Here is a 21,508-nt window from a genome sequence, read left to right on the forward strand (position 1 = left end):
TTCCGGGCAGAGGGAAGTAATAGCGAACAGGATGCGGGAGAGAGGAAGATAGGAGGAGGAGTGTAGGGTGTTCGCGGAGGCTTGCGTGCTCCGCTGGCCGCGCGGCGCTATTTTCGCATATTTCTATGCGCTCGCCACGGCGCAGCCCACGGGGGAGAAAGAACCTCGAAGGAGGATCGCGATGCGGTTTTACGAGTTATTCCACAGCCGAGAGAGAGGAGCGTAATCCGCGCCCAACTTCGCGGGAACTGTCCAACTTGAACGATTACAGTAAAATATCCAGCAGCTAGGCTGCCACGGGAGAGAGGGTAGGAATAGCATCGAGGGTTGGGGAGGGGAACGCTGCGAATCGTCGACGGAGCAATCGGAGATTTGCAATGCTAACCGTAGCTCCCCCCTCGACTCGCGTTACACGCGTTTATACACGGTGCCAAGCCGGGCGTGCACTTTGAGCACACCTACACCCTCGCGTCTACGGGGGATTAACGTCGAGGAAACATAAAGTAGCCGGTCAATTCTTCATTTTTGACTCAACTTTGTATCCGTCCTGTTACGTTGCAACGTTCAACCGTGCATCGTAATTCTACCACTCTAATATAATGCATCCGGCCGCGATACATAATAGATTTTTCGCTATCGTAAACGCCTAATGAAATTGTTCCTGCTTCAGCGGGACTGATAAATAAATGGTAAATCGCCGCGTATCGATACGATCGTTGCTACGCTACTAAAACGCCGCGATATATTCGCGATAACGTATCTATCTCCGCGACATTGATCGACCACGGTTACGTGGAACGGTTCAATGGTGGTAAAAGACCGCGAGAACGATGCGAATGGGTGCGCGGCAACCCTGACGGGTCCGTTTCAATGTAGCCGCGACGGTAACGGGGTAGAACGAATCGAAGGCGCGCGTGTCGCGGTTTGCCGCAATCAAGGGGTGAAGATTAGCCGCGGCTCGGGAGGAAGATTCTATCGGCGGACACGAAGACAATCGTCCCGGCAGGTAGAACGGCGAAGGTTGCACGCAAGTGCGTAAAAAGTTTATTGCCCGGTTGAAAGCACCTTTTAAAAACGCATCGCGGCCGCTTTATGAGCCAACGATTATGTTCTAACTCGGAACATCATCGCGCCGCCATCGCGGCTCCGCTATAAAGAGCAGTTCGTACGACGAGCTTCGCATCGATCGCTCGAAATGCATACGTTGCGCCGTGCCCCCCTGTAACCGCGGCTGTAAACGCGGACTTCTGAACGCGCGGGGGCGTGCACGGTGGTTCGATTTCATCGAGTGGAGAGAAGAGGAGAGGAGAAAAATACGGGGTCGAACGCGGAAAACCCGCGCAAATTGACCGCGATTAGCCACGCTCGCCTCGTTCCCGGCTGAGAACCAGTATACATCCGCGGGCGTTAACGTCGGACGGAGCCAGGAAATCGACGCGGCTAGGGGCACGGTACGCGTTTCTATCGGTTAATTCGTCGATCTCGCGGGATTATTAGGGTTTAACGTCCATCGCGACGCGATAACGCCCGGCTTTACGACGCGCGATAATTCAACGCGTAACAACGAGATCAGCCGGCGAGAGGAAACGCGAGCGTTTCACGGCGTGTACGCATACCGGGCGTGGATCTGCGCTCGCGGCTTAGGAAAGACAATTTCAGGAAACGGGCCTCAGCCGCCGATTGAAATATCGCGTTTGCTCCACGGAATGCGCGCACTTGTAAAAACGTTTTACGAACGCGCCACGGTATCGGGTCGACGCTCACGATTTTGTTGCAACCGGCGAGCGCTATAACCGGCGACGAATACGGGCATAAAGAGCGCGCGTTTGCCGAGACACGCGCTAAAACCTTGCGGGAACGACCTGGCTCGATTCGCGTTTCACGTTTTGCATCGACGATTCGAAAGATGTGCTCCGTGGTCACGCTTAAGGAACGCCGCGATCCCCGTTCATCCTTCGATGGAATCGATCGCGATTTGGCTCGTGGCACCAGGTAGATTCGAAACGAGCGTCTCTCCTCCCGGTCCACGCGGTAGCCTGCGCCGTGAATATTATATACGCGCGGCGTATCGCGTTAATTAGCGGCGTCCAAAATGGCCGCGGCGGAGAGGAGCCGCGTGAAACACGCCGAAAAGGAAATCGGGTTTTGGTTAATCCAGGCCGCGCGTTATTGCCGTGGCGCGAGCGAGCCGGACTTTGCCGCGGGGAGGGACCCGGGAAAAAACCGCGTCGGCTTGAAATAATAAAGAGCCGGCCCACACAAGACGATCGGACCGCACGCTGCGCGATTATTGGAAATGTTATTCCTTGGCCCCTGGCTTGTAATGAACGCGGGGAACGTCATCGAGCGTTGCATTCCGGATGGAAATCATTTCGAAGGAATCCACGGACGATCCGAGCGATTCCAGGATAATTGAGTAATCTCGGGTCAACGAGAGGAGAGCTAGGAAGACGATCGTTCGATGCTGGCTTCCGTTTATCGCCAGGTATCGCTTTATCCGCTTGTTCCACGTTTCCGTTGGAATTTCAGTCGCGAGGATCAGATCGCGTCGCGACACTGTCGTACATTCGAGCAACGACAGAAAGTTACTATGACGTCTGGTGTAATAAACTTTCGGAGCCTGTAACGGGGATGACATAACGAGTCTCGCGTCAATTAACGGGAAAGTTGAACGACAAATTTCTGATATTTGCGCTCTGACGTTTTCTCTGAAAAGACTGGTTAATTTATTAAGCATTTCCTAGCGACGAAGCACGGTTCTCAAATTCGTCCAGAAGTCCATTGTCCGAAAGAAAAAGGAACAGGAACTCCGCTTGTAACGGAAAACGACGGTCCCTGGCCCTTGCACTTTTTTTACTTCCAAGTCCGCTCGAGTTACCCTCGAGATGTTACCTGCATTTTTTATGCAATGTTTTTTTACCAAACAGACCTCCTACTTTTTTCTTCCTTCCCTTTGTACAAAAGCATGTTTTTTCTACGCGTGGTTGCCACGGTCTTGTACGTTTCGAAGCTGAAAATTCAGACGACTTCAAACATTCAGCTTCGAAACCGAGGAACGTTCCTCCGTCACCTTCCACGCTCGAACACCCTTCTTCGCGATGTTCCTTATACCTTAGATGTACTAGCAACTTTGAATACTTGCAATCTGTCTATAAACAGGTAAGTACTAAACACGAAGATTGCAATTTATATAATTTAGACGAAGTAATTTAAACTTCCCTGTCCAAAATCTTTTATAATACGAGAAATTTCTAAAGACATACGATGGATTTCAAATATTTGGAGCAAGAATAGAATTTCTCGTCTCAGCAAAGATCCACGAGCAGCGGAGAACGGTAATTGGCCGATGTGTTCCCAAAGCTGTCGCTCAGGATTGACCACGGCTCCCCGCAATCCGTTACCTGGCCCTTTTTTTCCATATAATTTTCTGGCCGAGGCCTTGCCGCGAAAAAAAAGGGGTTAACAGAAGAAACACCCGCGCGAGGCTGCCAGGAACGAATTCCTCTCGGTGTTTACCGTGGTTTACGACGTGGAAGATCGACGCGGCGTACGACGGCGAACGGATCCCGAAGACGGGGACGGGTGAGCGAAAGGAAAACGAGAGCTACACCGTTATAAATTCGAGCACACGAAACCCACTGACCGGTCGCTCCTTCTCGGTTTCCCCTCTGTCGTTCGAGCTTTATGGTGTATCGGTGCAAAAAAAGGGTTAGACTCCCTCGTACGTAGCAGAGGCCCTAAGGTCTCGCTCCTCCGAGGGTTACCGTTATTATACGAATGCAAAATGTCTTCAGTCTGTTGCTCACTCAAGTCTGGGCTTTCGGCAGCAACGCTGCTCTAAAAAGCTCGCCTATTCGCTGGCCATTGTTTAGACGCGCGTTCGATCGTAAATATAGGTGGGATTATCGAGAGTGACAAAATGGTGCTCGCGACGACGCGGAAGAGGAGAGTGGCCAAGCTGTGCACGCGTGCAACGTGTCCTGAGTACCGCCATGCTGGGACGCAGCTATCGAAATTGGTTCGACAAAGAACGCCATTGAGGATTCGTCCTGTGAAGTGCACTGGTTCCCGGCCTGGTCGTTCGCTCGATGACGGGTTAAGGGCCAAGAAGTGTTAAGGAGAACTGTCAGACGCGGTAATTAGCCAACATCCTTCAGCTTCTAATAGAGAGACTCGTTGTTCCCGTTTGCTCGATCCAGCCGATCGCGCGCACCGGCAGTAAATTTTCTTCGCGGCTTTACTACTTTTACGCGAACTGCGAGTAATATCCGTGTGAAATTCTTCGGGAAAATTAACCTTCTACACAGTTACTCGACGTAATACCGCTATTCTTGGAAATGTCTTCCTCCCCTCTCTTGCTCTTGCAACGCGATCGCGAAATTTCCAGAACGTTACTCCGTCTCCCCGATAACCGGCAACTCCCTCGGATCGATCGATGTCAATTTACATCCGCGCGTTGCTCGAAAGGTGAAAAGCTTATCCTCGGGTATCCAGTCGAGAGATCTAATCTTCTCTAAAAGGATTAAAAGAGGAGATTCGTCGATACACTGCTCGCATTAACTGATTGAAATGTTTACCCAGCGGAGTATGAAATATACTACTTCGACCGGGCGCATATTCCCTCCACCGGGGCGTCATCGACGATCGCAAACACGTGCAGCTATTTTCTCCGCGATCCCGTTGCCCGATGGTTCGTCTCGTATCGATTCACGAACATTTTTACTGCTTCCTCCTCGAATCTGGTGCCTCGCGGTGCGTTTCCTCGCGCGACCTCCAACATTTTTACATAACTCGAAGATCACGGAACGGGGTCTCGCGTTTGGCACGAGGCATCGGTTACAGATGTTCTCCTAAACGATGGTACAGACCCGTACCAAACAGTCTGCCACGGTTACATAAATTTTGGCAAAAAACTGAAACGCGCTTTCGGCACGGATCGCGATCGCGTTCGATGAAAGCCGCTTACACGTGCTCGCCAACCCTTAATGTTTACCGCGTTCTCCAGCCCGCGGGGTTCGAAGGTTTCCGTCGGTGTTCCCTTTAAAGCGGTTCCAAGTCGAACGTTTATTTCTGGGTGGTTCACGGCTAGCCGCTGGCTGCTCGAAGCGTCTCGGTTCGTAGAAATCGCATAGGAATAAGTTCCCGGTACTCTCGAAAAATTTCAGCGACGCCAACACTCGCTACGTATCGAGAGACGCGTCGCTCGAGCAAAAGAAGAAAAGAATTCGTCTCGTTTTTATACCGTGTAGAGGAGATCGTTTAATTTATCTTTCGTCGTCCTAATGGTTAGCATCGAGAGCCAAAAGACAAACTTTATATCCGAACGGCTGATAATTAGCCAGTCCTCCGTTTGGAGGTCGGAGTCCCTTTCGTGCTGAAATTAAGCACCCAATCGATTACCAATCAGGTGTCGTAATTTCGAGCGAGTATCGGGGCGCAGCCCAGCCCCCGGGGCTGGGAACCAGTCGATTTCGAAGCTGATACCTCAAGGTAGAGCCTGGAAATCGATGCTGGGCAGGTGGAGGCGGAGGAGGGTGAACGATGGTAATATCTTCATTTGCATTGATGGCCTTCTTCGTCGATACGATCCGAGCTCTCAGCCGTGGGGGCTTTCGAAACTCCTTGTCGATCGTATCCCGGCGTCGAGAAGGGGCTCTTACCTCGCCACGGAATACCGAATTCGCGCGGCCTCGTCTCGCGAACGAAGCGAGCAAGAATGAAAGATATTCGCGGTTACCTTTTATTAACGCGTCCGTCGTGGGAATTACGAATTAGAGAGGCGAAGGGTGGAAATAACCGGGAGGATAGAGGGTATCTTACTTCGCGTAGCCGGTCGAAGCGCGGGAGCACGAGAGATCGTAGGTAGCCAGAGCGGTCTTGTGCTCTGTTGATATTCCCCTCGTTAATTCGCCCTTAAAACATTTATACGTTCCAATAACGCCAACAGGCCCTCGATATCTCGGTTTCCATTCCGGCGGGAGGTTTACGCGCGATTAAAATGAAACAAAGTTGGCGGGCAGCAGCCGAATTCGTATGTAGCGAACGCGCGTTAATTCGATAATTACGATAACGTTGATAAAGCGGGGCAGCGGCGATCGGATGGTATCGGGGCGATGAGAAGCGCGCGCTATAACTTTGTCGGCGATTACACGCGAATATTAACACGGAACAGATACAGGTGGCCCATTTGTCGGGCAGGGAACGGTCGCGATAAAGAGGGCGGTGCCCCTCGAGTCGCTGGTTTAATGGATCTGGTTTCGTTACCTTGATGCTACCTACCTCTCTGTTTCTTCGATCCCCGATTTCTCTCTGACCTATCGTATCCAATCAACTCCCACCGTATAGGTGAACCAATCCCTTCTTCTTCGAGCGGCGTCCTTTTCCATCTCCCACCCCTATTTAGAGTCACCTTGATCCACCTCTCGCTGCCGCTTATTACAAGCTATTCCCCTAAAAGGAGTAAAACCTGAAATTAGTTCGGAATTTCTGTCTTCGCCAACGAATGGAATCCTCCGTAGGAAGAAATGATCGGCGATGCCTTCGGTATATCTCGATCCTGGCCCTCGGCCTCGCCGTTCGCTGATGGCGAGGGCCGCTTCATTATTTTTTCCCGGCTCCGCCATTCGATCGGACAAGCTCGACAGAATCGTATCGTATCGTACCGTATAATATCGCATGGTTATTTAAATAAACTGGTTATTTGAATAAACACCCGCTCGAATCGTTACCCGACGAATATTCTCGTGTTCGTTCGTTCGTTCTCAATCGTTGCCTCGGAAATCGAGGCGTTCTCCAACGGCCGGGTACTCTCGCTCGTTCGCCAACGGTTCGCCCCCTTATTTCAGACGAGCCAGTTATTTTAATTAGTTGTACACCTTTGTATTATTCCCCCCCTCGTTTTATAGACAGGCCACGTCCGATTTCCACGCGGGCGCCCGTTTCGAAGGGAAACATCTCAGTCGGGCGCGGCGTAAAAATTTATCGCGAGCTTGCAAGCGGAAAGCGAGAGAAGGGTTAAGGTTGAAATTAAATTTTCCAACGCGCCCCCGCGCCTTGTCTTGCTTCCTTACGACGGATCCAAACTTCTCATTTCTAAATTTACTTCCTTGCACTCCGGCGTGCTCTAAACTTTTACGAATTTAAAGGCTTTCCCGTTGCCTCGCTTGATACCCCGGCCTGTACCTTCCTTACTTCCTTACTTACTTCCTTCCTTCCTTCCTTCCTTCCTTCTTTCCTACTTTCCTTCTCTCCATCCTTACCTACCCGCCCCGATACGCGCGCGCGCTTGGGCATAAATCTCCAAGTGCTTTTAAGCTTTACAAGTTCCAAGAAAGAACCAGAATGTCGCCGACTCCGATCTCGAAACTTTCCACGCGAGAGAGCTCTCGCTCTGTCGCGCAACTCGCGTGAACAATTTTTCCGCCCCTTCTCCCCTCCACGCGGCCGCCCTGTTATTACCAGCTTTATCGTAAAAAACCGACAGATCCGGAAATTAGTTGAGAACTCGTACCCCGGGGCCGCGGTACTCAACTTTCAAAATGTCGCCCCTGATATTTTTCCATACGGTGAACCGTGTTTTACGAGCTTCTCCAACTTTTTTTTTTCGCTTTTTTTTAACAGATGAATTAATCATTGATGATTCCGTGGTTTACGATCGGCTATACTTTACGCGATGCGATCGACGAAACCGTATTTCAGCTTCTGCGTTCGACGAGCCAGCTATTCGTTGATCGAGAAACGCTGGATTCCCCTCGGATTCTCTTTGTGCTTCTTCGTGCACGCTGGCTGATTTTCAGGCTCCCACTTTTGTGGTACGAAGGCAGAACGAACGAAATTGTCGGTGTCCTGGATCTTGAAAGTTTCAAACCCAGCTCTTACGACTGGCCGGAAAGTTTTGCTACCGGAGGAAATGGCTTCGACCATGCGATGCTTGCAGCATGTTGCCGGTAAATTTCCAGCAAAACTTTTTCCCAACTGCATATCGTTAAAACCACCAAGAGATTCTCGAACCGCGATAACTTTAATCCGAAGGGATTACCACGGGGAAACGTTGTAAAGTTGTTCGCGTTTGATAAATGCGTTACACGTGGTCCAGTTCCTCCGAACAGAGCGCTGATGCGCCTTGGATCAATTTTATGAAATTCTAGAACGACGCAGCGGAAGTTTGTTGGGCGAAACAATTTTATAGGAAAACAAAGGCTTAATAGGGAGATTGCCGTTCCCAGCGATCGATGATGGAGTCGCGACGATAACGTTTAAAAATATATCAGCCGCGGAAAGGACGCTCGTAAATTCCGCGAGAGGGTTAATCCGCAGCGAACCGAAGCGACGGACCAATGAAGCAGAAATCGGAGGGAATTGGCGGGCGGCGCCACGACTCCTCCAAATTCTTCTCCACTTGCCAATGTTCTTTTCAAAAATATCTATTCCTTATATCCTCGAAAACAGACGAAAGAAATGCTACTAAGTTTGCCAAATAGAGATGATTGTTGATTGAACAAATAAAGTTTCGCCGTTTGAATCTCGAAACATTGGAAAGAATGTGTTAGAGCGTAGTTCGATCACGAACGAAACATTGAAACCCGGTAAAAGTAAGATCCTCGACATAACGCAACCATAAGCTTCGACAAATTTCTTCCCACGACGCAAGAGAAGGCATCGCAATGCGTCTGTTTCGAACGCCTCGTAGCATCCATATTTTCACGTACCCGTACGGTACCGAAAACGTCTCGAAATAATAGTCTGAGAATTTATGCTTTGCCCGTTGATGGTTTTTCAAGCTTTTTCGACCGTGCATAGCTAAAACCACTTGAGATGCACTCGAAAGTCCTGGATAAAGGAAGATACGCAGAAGGCTGTCCATTTTATCGACCCGTTGTGCGACGCGCGCACGTCTTCTCGTTTGTTCCGCTGGGAAGACGATCATGGCGGCGGCTCGTTGGGAATCCTCTCGAATTCGTGGTATTTTCAACGAAATATCGCCAAATACCGAATGAAATAGCGTCTCGTAGGCGTTACCTATTTTCTACTTTGATATTCCAACAAGAACCACTGAATTTTTTCACAAATTTTAGATAGAATAATTTTTGTATTACAACTACAAACTGTATTCCATCGTCTTCCAGAATTTCTTAGAACTGAGCTTACCAACAAATTCAGTATATCTTGGGTAATATATTTTTACGTCTCCTCTCCGTGCGATCGTTGCAGCTGCGACCGTTTCGTTCAATCTACATTTACGATAATCGCTTGTTATCTGACCGTGCTATTTTTAAGCATGTCGCTTTATCACTTTTCGATACTCGAGGCTCAAATTAATTTTCCTCGCGGAGACGTAAATTCCCCCGTCGTTTCTCGCAATGCGGCATAACAAGAGGGAGAAAGAGAGGGTAGGTGGGGTAAGGGCGCGGGGGGGGAATGGAAAAGAAAGTTTCGAGAGGTATGCGTGATAAAGTGGGAAGGTTCGACCCGGCGTGCTCTTAAATTATTGCAACATTTTGCGCGATGCAACGTGAAATCATGGCGTCGACATTTCCTCACGGAATGGTCGCGATTGCGTCACGGGATCGTAGCTATGTATTTTGCTTGGCTGTCGCATGCCTCCTTCGCGTGTACTATCTAGGAACAATTGCCTTCATGGAGCCCTTCCGTGTATTAAAACACGAGAACGGAATTGGATCGTTCGTTCGTCGCGAAGCTACTTCTTCTACCAACAGGAAATACCTTGGACCAGCAACGATGTTACTCGCTGAATTTTGACTGAACATCAACTATGCATCTCTCATGCCGAGACGCCGCGTATAGTGGTCGAGATAAGTGAATTCCTCTTTGACGAGCGGCGTCGACATCGCCACGGATGCTGCAGTTTCTGCGCATTTCAGTTTCTGTGCATCTCTCGTGCCGCGCATGCACATTGTTCCACCTAGATACTACCTACACAGAGCGTGCATTGCGCAACACGCAAAACCGAGAGAGCCACGAGTACGTGAAACATTTTACGCTATACATTTTCCAACTCGCCACCGCCGAATAATAAAAAGAAAAAAAACCCATGTGCCACGGTTAAATGCCTGGCGCTCGGTGATTCCAAAAATAGAGACCGGTTGGTTTACGAGCGAAAAAAATTTATGCATTTTCCCTACGCTCTTCTCTTTCTCTCTTCTCTTTTTTTTTTTTTTTTTTTTTTTGCTACCCTTGTACCCTTATCTTCCTTCATTTCGTTCCCGATTCCACCGCTTCGTTACCTTCCGCTGCATTCGTGAAATTAATATTTTTCGCAGCGGCATAAAATGGAAGCGAGTGAAGATAACGAAAGCGGAAACGGATTAAGGTCGTCTACAAAGGAACCCTATCGGGACATGCAGTTTTATGGGCTTCCTTACGTTCGTCTATTACGCAAGACTTCTAGCTTTCACGATGGTTATCATTACAGGTCAACGGTCCACGAAATTGCGGGACCCTTCAATTCCGTAGGGCTTTCGAAATTACCGAGATTCTGTATGTTACCTCCTGTCGATCGATACCGCAATTAAAAGTTGCTGCGCGTTTCTTTCCCGTGAAATGTCTCGCTCGAGCTGAGTACGCCCCTCGAGCATCTAAGAAGTTACGATTTTTCAACGTTCAATTTATATAAGTAGACAGTCAGCCCTCTCTCTCTCTCTCTCTCTCTCTCCGAGTATTAATTAACTCGTCCAAGAAGATGAACCCCTAATTAATCCCAGCAGCGTAATTAGAACAGTTCCTGCTTCGACGGTTCTACCTTCCAGCAAATTAGCCGATACCAAAAATACCAAATTATATATAGCTACGTTCGTTATATACCTACAATGTAGCGCAACCTATTTCTCGTTCCCTTTCCAACCATTTCCCTCGTCGATAGCGTAAGAAATCCACCGGCGGAGTGGATAGGTCGAGGGTAACACTTCGATACGTATCAAGGGTTAATCGAACGTGCCCGGGAGTGGAGTCCTCGATGAACGCGTAACCTGGCGCAAGTGCACCGATAATTAATGGCGCACAAGGAATGAAATTGCACGTTTTCTCGAGCAGTTCGTGAATTCCCCCGGAAATGGCGAAGATCCTGCGCGTTGCCCTATCGCCGTTCGAGATCCTTCAATTCGGAGTCGGACGTTCGTTCCTTCAGCCAGCATCCCTCTCTCTCTCTCTCTCTCTCTCTCTCTCTTCCTCGCCCTTCGTTCCCCGGTTCTCATCTTTCTCGGAGTGTATTAGATTGGCTTCGAAATACGTGACCTCGCCCGAGAATCAACCTCGTTCCCAACCTTTCTCGTCTTCCCTTCGTCCCTATCCGCCTCCCACCACCCACGTCGACGTTTCTATGTAGCAAAACGTCGTTGCAACCTAACCCAACCTTCCCGGAATACGCCGGGTCCACCCATCCTTCGAGTCTTTGCCCTCTTCGAGCGGTTTTCGTTTTTCCCTTTTTTTTTTCCCCTGCCTCGTCCCTGCACTCGCCCCTCCGTTTTCTTCCTCGGCTCTCACGAACCATAGGTACGGCTGGCCAGCCACGGGAGGGGACCGAACGTTTTTGCCGACCCAAAAGGGAGTGGTTAATGAAATCTGCTTGTCGACCGGCCCAACACGGCCATGCGTTTTTCTTTTTTTTTTTATCCCCTCAACCCTTTCGATCCGCACTTTGTTGCATTGCATACGCGACGTACAACGAGTCGCAGAGAGAACGCTCGCGTCTCCACGTCGACGATCGACGTCTCTCGAGACCGTTCGCTCTGGAATTCTTTGTCGATAGAAGGATCGATTCTTCTCCATTCGACGGGAACGGCTACGTCTTTATTGAAACGCCCCGCTCGATGAGGATTCACGGGCGGGGAAAAATTCGAACGCTCGAATAATATAACGTCCATCCGAGTTTTCGTTCTACAGGGTGGGTTGGGGGGAGGGGATTAAAGTGGAAGACGCCAGGACGCAGCTAGATCCAACGGAATGACCAGAGTTCCGAGCCGGTTATAAAAGTTCGAATTTGATGCGGCTAGGTCTCGTTGCGCGGGCGCGCGAGGCCTGCATAGCCTGGCAGCGTGCGCGTGCATGCGCAAGTGTAAGCGTAACCTCGAAGTTTAGGTACCCATGTAGAGGAGCAAACTCATTTCCAATGTGTCCGCCTCGAACTCGAGCCTTTGCCAGATCCAACGAGCAATTCCTATGCCAACGACTTTCCGTAAAAACGTCTCATATCGTGAGACATTGTTAAATATATTACGCCATTGCCTTCTCTCCCGGGCAGCGGCGTGCTGTAATACATATGTATGCGAGAGAGCGCAAAAGGAGACCCGTAGACGATACCAGATCACGTGGCTGCAAACTTTTACAGTCCGCGTGTTGATCACTGTCTAGACAGTCCTCCCATTGACGCGGCCTTTTTCTCGAACGCTGTCCAGCCGGATGATGCCAAATTTTATCGCACGCGGTCCACGATTCCGCTCGATACCCTCGAGCGGAAGAAAAATTCATCGCGACCATTCGACGCGAAATTAACCGGTGCCGTTGATGCCAAGAAACCCGCGGCCATGGCCCCCGCTACGCCTTCCCACCAGTCGCATCGACCGGATATAATTGAATCGTCCTCGTGGCTGCTCGCCGTTTCGATCGAAACTCCCAGGACACGCATTTGCAACAGTGTAGAAGGTAATGAGCGTTTAAAGATAGCATAAAGTACGTCCGTCGGGAGTTAAGGTAAGAATACAGCGGCTGGAATCTCTGCTGATTCTCAACAGGCATGTCCTCCCTCTCTTCCCCCTCTTTCCTTTTATCTCTCCGTGCCTCTTCGACCAGTTCGTTCCTCGTCCATCCTCGTCTCGTCACCAGCCACCCTATCTCCCTGCCCTCTCGTCCCTTCGTTTCTCCACGAACGCTCGGTGAAATTCTTGCATTTTCACAATCTCCAAGTTTTCATGTCCCTCCACCGAATATCCGTGGTGGCCGCTTCAAGTTTCCTTGGCTCGTTCCACCCGGGACTTCGGTCTAATGAGACTTCTCCAACGTCGCCATCGAGATAGACGCATGGCCGTATATACAGGGAGGTATATATATATGCACCCGCTTGTAACCCGTCCCTAAACCGACCGAGTACATGACCCTATACATAAACCCGCAGGTACTTACATAGCGGCGAAACACCCGAGCACACGCGGGGGACAAGTGTTTCGCACACATCCGCGTCCGCGGCCCTTACGTTTCTCACGAAATTCGTCGCCGACATTCTTCCCGGGTCCCCGCACCGCGTCTGAACTCCGTCGTTCCTTGCCTCGACTCACCCGCCCGTACTGTTACTCGCGTCGTCGCAGTTTTACGTAGCCAATCTTCTCGTCAACAATGTAATACGCTTTACGTCTCGTTGGAGACGAATAAAATTTCGCGAACGAAACCCCGTTCCTGATGAGAAAACTTCAAAGAGGCCCTTTCGTTCTCTGGTCGCCGCGGGAAAAACCGTGCCCTTTCTCGTCCACGCGACGACGCGAGAAGAGAACGCGAGGAAAGAAATCGCGTTGCGAGAGATAAAGGTTTCCCGCGTAACGCTTAGCCACTCGAGAGAAACGTAATTTGTCAGCAGGGAAGAAATATCCCGCAGGAAGCGTCCTCGATGACGTGGGGGAATCGTAAAGTAATGTATTCCGGGAACACGAGGGCGCAGGGCGAGAAGACGGCGATCTCGCCCCCGAATTGGCTGGAAAGATACGGCTGACGGGGCGTCGTCAATTCGTGGGTTCGTACCGTGACGCGAGCATTGCAACAAGTTGGACGCGGCTAAAAATAATGAGGGGAATACAGGCGAAAATAGTGATCAACAGCTGGACCGTGCCACCCCGCGTTCGGAGGCATAAACACCGGACATTGCGACTGCCAGGCCGATCGGCCGCGAATGAGCGTAAAGAATCCTCTTTACGACGCTGCCCGCCTGCATTTCGAACGCTCTCGCCTCTGGTTATGCTCTGGACCAGTCGGCCAGACGCGGCTAATTGAGAAGTCTTAGACGTCCCCTCGTTTCAACGACGACTTCAATTTACGTAAGTGTGTACGCGGGTCCGTGGCTCTCCTACGATTCGCTCGCGACTCTGGCCCGGCCATTGGCCGAAGCCTCGAGGGAACACTGTTGCTAGCGCACGGCTTGACAGATGCTGCGCTAAATAATCTCCCGTGCTAGACCGACTCAGATCGCGAGGGGTAGCTATCGTCCGCGAAACTTCGCGTGCTTCGCTGCGAACGATTGGTATTAAATAATTTGAAACAAAGTTGCCCGCGCCGCGGTATTTCAGCCGCGAGCGAGGTACCCTAAACTTGGTTAGGAATCGTCGCGGAGCAAAATGTAGAGCTCGTAAACGCGTGTTCGTCGATGATTCGACGAGGGAACATTTTCTCTGTTTAGATCCGTTTACATTTCACTTATGCCTTTATGACACTGCACCCTGAAATTCTGAACCCGCTAGAGAACGCCGAGTATTTTGAGAACGCGAACGCGGGGAAAGAAATCGAATCGTCGTGGAATTTACTGCATTCTAAACCTGCGGAGGTTCCAAGGGATTGTTCGTCAAATTTTGTTCTCGTGGATTTTTTTCCACGTAGCTATACAGAGGGTCGAACGATTCCGTCGTTCGTTATATGTGGATCGTAAAGCAGATACGCCGGGGAAAACGTGGAAAAGTGCAAACCAAAAGTATAAGCTTGCGCGAGATCGATGGGTATGGGAATCGATCGATGGTTGCGCGATGGTAATAGAGGTCAATGTATCCCTGCCAGAATCGACGCGATAAATTCTAGAAGAAATAAATTCTGTACCAATCTCTGTCTCTGATAAATCAGATAAAAATAATTGAAACTGAGTGTACATTATATTTTCATCCCTTGGCGATCGTACGAGTTAATCTACAACGGACCAATTACCCCTTATGCTAAGTACTTCTAGGGAATTGCAAATTGTTACCCAAGCGAACGTGAGTAATCGCTTATATATGCGCAAACCGCTGAATGAAAGGCTAATTTGCAAATGCAAATTAAGTACGATGGGACGTGCGAGCGGAATTTTTGCGATAGCAGAAGCGCAAAGCCGATTACAAGCGCTACACGCAAGTAATTCCCTAATCGTCACTGGGATCCTTTAATTAGACCGCGTTGTACGTTTCGACCCGTGATAACCCCCGTATATGCAACGCGAAATTCGCAGTAATGGAAACCAATTTAATTTCTAATCTGGAGCACGATCACAATTCCCTTTACTGCCTGTCCCGATGCCTGGATCTAACGACGGTTCATCTCGACGAACGTGCAATAAGGTACACGAGAGAATATTTCCGCCGCGCAATGCTATTCTAATTTTTATAAAGCCACCCTCGATAGTGTTCTATCAACGTTTCACCTGCTAAAACGTTCTACCATTGTTGCAACGCGTGTACTCGCGGCGCCTTTTGCTTCATCGATTTTCCAAGCCCTACCTGGGTCTCCTCTCGTTACCAGCAAACGTTCGACTGTCGTAGACGGGCGTACTCGACGCCCACGTTGAAACAAAGAATTCCTTTTCTTCTCGCGAGAGCAGGTTGTTGCACCGCGGGAACGAAAAACGCGGCCTTCTTAGTCATATGGCCGTTCTGACGGGTTAGGTTCATGAAAGATGACCACGGTCTCGTTTCTAGCAGGAAGGCAATCTAGCGGTATCGTCGAGAGGAGAGCAACGGTATCCTTTCTCGGTTAAACGGCTAGCCGAGGTATAAAAAAAAGGGTTGGCCAATTTTTGTTCGCTCTCCGGCCGTTCTCCAGGAAGGACGTAACCGAGCGACGAGCGGATCGATACCGAGCAATTTTTTCATGCCAACTTTTTCGCGTACCCTTTTACTCCGCAGCTGCTGCTCCCAGGTAAGCCTGCTTGTTACATAGTTTCACCGTTGCGAGGGGAAACGTTGCAGCAGAAATTCTTTCGTTATGCCCGCACTAAACTTTACGTAAAACTTGCCGATCTCTCGACGTATTGCAGCTTATCGAACGGGAACGCGGCGGCGGGCCATGGGACGAGGGCGAAGGTACCGGGACGTTGTACGAGCAGGAACGTCGAATCGCGCGGATAAATTCCAGGAGAGCAGACACCACGGTAATTCGGCGGAAAGGTGAGACTTCCTATTGGGAGGGAAACGTAAAAGGTAGCCCCGGGGGAGGGACGAGGATAAAAAAAAAAAGGGGGCCACCTCGCGGTTGGAAGACGAGGAAGAAGAAGTGGGGAGGCTGGAAACGGGCGTAGGCGGATAGACCAACGGAAAGTTTTGCTCAATCTCTCGTGAGAATGTTACGATATCCGAGCATTGTCGACGAAGGCCACTCGAACGGTTGATATTGTGACGAGGAATCGATAAGATTTCGAAAGGACAGTGTTCTCCGAAGATGTTAATGGCCAGTTGTGGTATCTCGAGCTGTGGTATCTCGAGTCTGGACGTGGCCTTCGGTAAGTAATCGTCCGGTAAGTTATTAACCGTTAAATGGAGCAACAGGAATCGATTCTGGGCTGAATAAATAAGATCGAAAGAATCAAGGATACGCATACAGAGTAGTTCGGGATTACGAGGGAAACGCAACGCGTTCCGCGAACCAGCGCCGTGCTATCTCTCGCGATAATGACTCACAGCTCGCGTCAGCTACTTAAGGGTAAAAGATACGATCGGAAGGGGACAATTCTACCAATGAAACGTCGAGCTAACCCGGCTGCGTATTTTAACCCTCGATTCGTTCAGCGTTCGCTGACTCGCGCCGATAAATAATTCACGGGTATCGCGCGGACCCGCGCGCAAGGTTACGGGGATTAATTAGCCTCGCAATAAAATTCCATGGACACGCGTAACTCAGCGGCGCGTACCCGTGGACGTTGAATATCGGTGGACCTCGCGTTATGCTCGACTGTTTCGTTCGATGTAATTTTCGTGCGTGGCGAACGCCTATCCGCGGGTTGCTCGCAATAAAAGACGAACGCGTCGCGGCTGGCCTCCCCGAGCCGCTTGGCTCGAATGCGGGAAATCAAATGCGAAGGACGCGCCAGGAGCGAGGCTCTGGTTCGCCTGGCGGAATGAAAAAACCGCGGATGCTGGACGAACGGGCCGCGTGGACGAGCCTCGTGAAACCGCTTCGAACGACTGCATCGGGACGGAACGGGGACCTGACCACTGCGGCAACGCTGCGGCTCTCGGTTTATTCATGCCCCGCAAAATGTTTCGCGCCTGACACGAGTCGAGAGCCTGCGGTTTTCCCTGGATTATGCACCGAGGGCGTTGCGCCTGGTAAAATCGCCCGGCTATCAAAAACTCAGCTTGGTTTCACCGTGGCCTTGCATCCTCTGCGTTCGACCGGGTGAATTATTTTAGAAAAAAGGCGCACCCCACAGATCTTTATCTCTGACGCATTCGAACGGTGACGAAAGAAGAGATTCGCGTGACCCGGGAATGTTCTGGTCAATCAGGATTTAACATCCTTTCGCGAAACCTGGCTCGCCTTATCGTAGACGTTATGCAGATGGCTGCCACGGTTCGAGTCGGTTTTTGTTATCTCACGACATTTCGGGGTAGATAAGTAACCCTTTCTAGCTTATTGATTTCAGGAATCGACGGAATGCTGCTTCGTAGAATCTTGGGATCGAGGCTGACCGTATAATTGTGCGTATCTATCGCGAGTAACATTTTTAAAAAGATCTCCGCAAAGGGGGACACGTATCAACTTTGTTTCATGTCCGATGTATTTTTAGTACGGCCGTTTTGGAGTCTACCTCGAAGCCGACTCGAAGACGCGTGAATGGAGGACGGCGAAGAATGGGACGGCAGGAAGAATTCAATTTTCAATTTCCATCACGTCAGCTTCGCACGACTGAGCTTCCGTTCGATTACGTTCTACCTCTGCGCGGCGTACGCACGCATCGGATCGCCTTTCACAATTTTCGAGTATCCTTCGAGTGTATGCCAGGGACTATAAAATGGAGGAACGACCGGCTTTCCGATACGCGGGACGTCGAACGTACGGATCGCGATTAATATTCACGCGAATTACACGTCGCGAGTTGCATCGCGTCGCGGACGGTGTATACGAGGTTCGCATCTCGCCAGTTTACTGTTTGCACCTGTCGGAGTACAGTCTAACCACCGAAACAGGACGCGGCGGTAAATTAGGATGCATTTTAATTATTATTCGCGCGTGCGCGCGCGTCCGTTCAAGGTGAGCACGCCGACGGTAATGAAATTGCAACATCGTGGCAGCTTCGTAACTTTTTCTCTCGTCCCCCAGGAATTGCGCTGTGCGATGTAACGAGGCGGCCTTCCAAGAGATAGCACGAAACGCGCGGCGAGAACGCAGGAGCGCGCGAGCCGCGATGGAAGCTGCACTCGTTTCGCTGGCCGCATCGCGTCAGCCGCGAAAAAGGAGCAAGCGAGAGGGGGGAAAAGAAGAATCTTACTCCGACTTTATTTTACACGCCAACTGGCCCTGAATGTCAGCTGCTACAACGTTGGATGTACTCGCGCTTCGTATGACATTCCCCGGCATAAATCTCTGGGGTTGCGTGGTTAATTGTACAAACGCGATAAATCAAACGATCAGCGGGAGACTGTAATTACCCGTATGTGGACAATGATAAATCAAATGTAAAGACGTACGACCGTAAAATGTAATAGCTTACGGCTTATGAATATTACGGTAAATCTGCGGCCGTAGCGTTCGCTGCCTCTTATTAAACTTAACGAAAATGTCCGCGAATAAGAATCGCTCGTTTGCGCTCCGTTTGTATTCCCGCCGTTTTCATTACTCTCGGCTTTATACACTGTAACGTTGCCCGTATGCCGAGAATAATCACGAGCACCTCGGATACGAAGTTGTTAAAAAATATTGCAAAATGATAAGCTAATGACCAGCGTGGAAATCAGAAACGTGAGGCTTTCGCGACTCCGCGACGCACTTATCGCTGTTGAAGTTTCCAAGTGTAACCCGCATCCCTCTCCAAGAAATTATAGCAACGTTTCGTAAACATTAGAGTTAACTACCGTGAGGTTCGAATAAGACACCGATAACGATTGTGATCGCTTGCTATAATACCTGGGGTAAAGAAGACGTGACTTAACAGCGATAATAAAACGGCGAAATCGAAATACATGTTTCCCCAAAAATAACCTTAATCCTGTGCTTTCAACGCGTGACGTTAACAATTCGATGAGAGACAAAAATTTGAATATATTCTGGCAAAAAAAGAGACATCGCGATCGGCTATCTTAGCGCGCCATCGTCAGGAGTTTGTCCTAACTAACTTACGTGCTCTCGAGCGTTCATGAAAATGTAGCTTCTTTCGCTATGATCGTTCACTCGTTACACCCGCGCAATGTCATCGCGACCGCATTTACCCAACGACTGACGATCGATGGAAGACCTGCTCGACACTCGATCGAGGGCAATGAACGAAAACAACGGCATCCTATTTAGTATTCAGGGTGTTAAACGTTGCGAGGACAATTGTATGATGGCGCAGACGAAAAGAAGCATAAAAGATACTAGCGTCGTTCGGGTACTTAGTACTTATAGCCCCCCCCCCCCCCCAATGGCGTGATAAATAACGTTAAACGAGACTGAGCGCAGTATTCGAAGTTAACATTCCACTTTAAAGTCCATGTTTTCAACTGCGTTACGAGTGCTCGAAAACGGAAATGCACGTCTCTCGAGATAAACGCGACAATGGAGGTTAGAGTATCTGTAATACATTGTACCGTCTGGCAACGAAGACATCGAAATGATTTAAACAGCGGTTTTCTAAACATTACACGCGACGCACGGCCTCTGTTAACAGCCGTAACCTAGGCTAATGACGAGCGTCTAAAAGTTTGGCATGCGAGTGTGTGTTCGTTTCGCATGCATTGTCGGGATACGTGACGAGCAACGTGAATGGTAGGGGACTGTATAAGTCGAGGGGGAAGTTGGGGCGTGGGCGGATCAATGATAAAGCGAAATGGTGGTACTGACCTGTATCAAGGTGTTAGCAGAAAATTCCGATATAAGGAAATCGCGCGTATACATTATTCAGCTCCAAAACTAAGGCGGTCACGTGGTCCGGTATAACACGCACGTTGCCACTACGAAGGGAGCCAACCATATTAAATCGGGACGCATGCGCGTTTACAGGTTACATTCACTCGCGTACGCGACGCGTAGGCGATAGAGTCCGTGGCCTGACGAATTTCCCCGTAACGCGATCACCGCGCGTGGCTTCCAGTCCGTCGGACAAAATTTAATGAATCCCACCATCGATCCGGCCGCGTGTCGTCGCACCAACTGGTCACAGTTAATCCCCGCGGAGTTCCTCCTCTTCTGTCCTCGCGTACACGTACGCGTGCAATACCAAAGAACAGCCGCGAATCACTGTTTGATTACGCGTCAAGTTTAAGAGCGCGCGCGAACGAAAATGTCTCGCGCGTCGCAACGAGATCCGCTCTCTACCTGCTCTCCCGGCTAATCAACCTGCAGCTTTCCAGTCACTCACCGACAACTATACGATCCCCGCGATGCGCTCGCTCTTTTACGGCTCTGACAGTTCAACTTAATGTATTCCGAAGACACGTGTTGTTGTCGCGACGGTTAATGGATGAGCGCGCGCTTTCGCGGCCCGGGCTGCGCATCCCGATGAAATATGTAGTCTATGACATAATCGAAAGTCAGGCGGCCGCGGTAGCCCTGTTTATTGGCGCTGCCGTCGACGTCGACGACGTGTATATACGGTCCTACCTACGTCACTTTTGTCGTCGAAGGTGTTGCTGCAGTAGGTGGTACGGTCGTTTCGGTCCTACGTAAAGGTAACGCCGTCTGAAGAAGCCTCGAGAAGACCGTGCCTAGGTGGGGGTTTATAGGTTTGCATCCTATGTATATACTACATCGTATCTCTAGTTATGGCTCTACGACAAAATCCACCTATATCACTCCGCGAACATTACTTTGCGTATCGAATGTAACGAGTCAACGTAGCTCGAAATATGCGCGTACACGCAGACACGTTGCGCGCGTGCTATAAATAATATATACTTTACAGATACGAATGCGGTTGTTTGACATTTTGGTTAACGTTAGAGTAGGATCGTCCACCGAAGAACTGGCTGGAGATACGTAGCGATGTATGCGCCAAAGGTATGTATGCACTACCACGGTCTTGCCGGGGGATTTTAGTAAAATTGAGTTTCCCCGCCCAGCCTATTTTCAAAGTAAGCCCCTTATTCGCCTCTGGCGTGTATTTTGCGTTGGCGCCAGTGCGCTCGCCCGTCGTCAAGACGAGGTAAAATCGAGGCTTACTCTTTTTTTTTCCACCCTCGGAGCCCCCTATCTCGGCGTAGTTTACTCCTTCTTCTTATACGGAGCATCTAGCCTAGATTAAAATTTTAACGCTGACCCTGATGAGCAACCGTGGTGTTTTTCAAGACTCGATGGTATCGTGCAAGTTGTATCTCGTATCGCGATATATGCGCATAAAATGCGAATAAACTAGAAG

At 49.9% G+C, this 21,508-nt stretch overlaps 1 long non-coding RNA gene across 2 annotated transcripts in view; it reads right to left on the minus strand.

Moving 5' to 3' along the window:
- Positions 1-21,508, minus strand: part of LOC143425290 (uncharacterized) — a 154,713-nt gene that overhangs the window by 130,955 nt on the left and 2,250 nt on the right. The window contains exon 2 of one of the 2 annotated variants that reach the window (XR_013102019.1): positions 6,286-6,450. The exons of the other annotated variant lie outside the window; for it this stretch is intronic. This is a non-coding gene — a long non-coding RNA (uncharacterized LOC143425290). Of the gene's footprint in view, positions 1-6,285; positions 6,451-21,508 lie in introns of those variants that run through there. 2 annotated transcript variants of the gene reach the window in all.

The sequence above is a fragment of the Xylocopa sonorina genome, chromosome 7 (genome assembly GCF_050948175.1).
Source record: "Xylocopa sonorina isolate GNS202 chromosome 7, iyXylSono1_principal, whole genome shotgun sequence".
Taxonomy (NCBI): domain Eukaryota; kingdom Metazoa; phylum Arthropoda; class Insecta; order Hymenoptera; family Apidae; genus Xylocopa; species Xylocopa sonorina.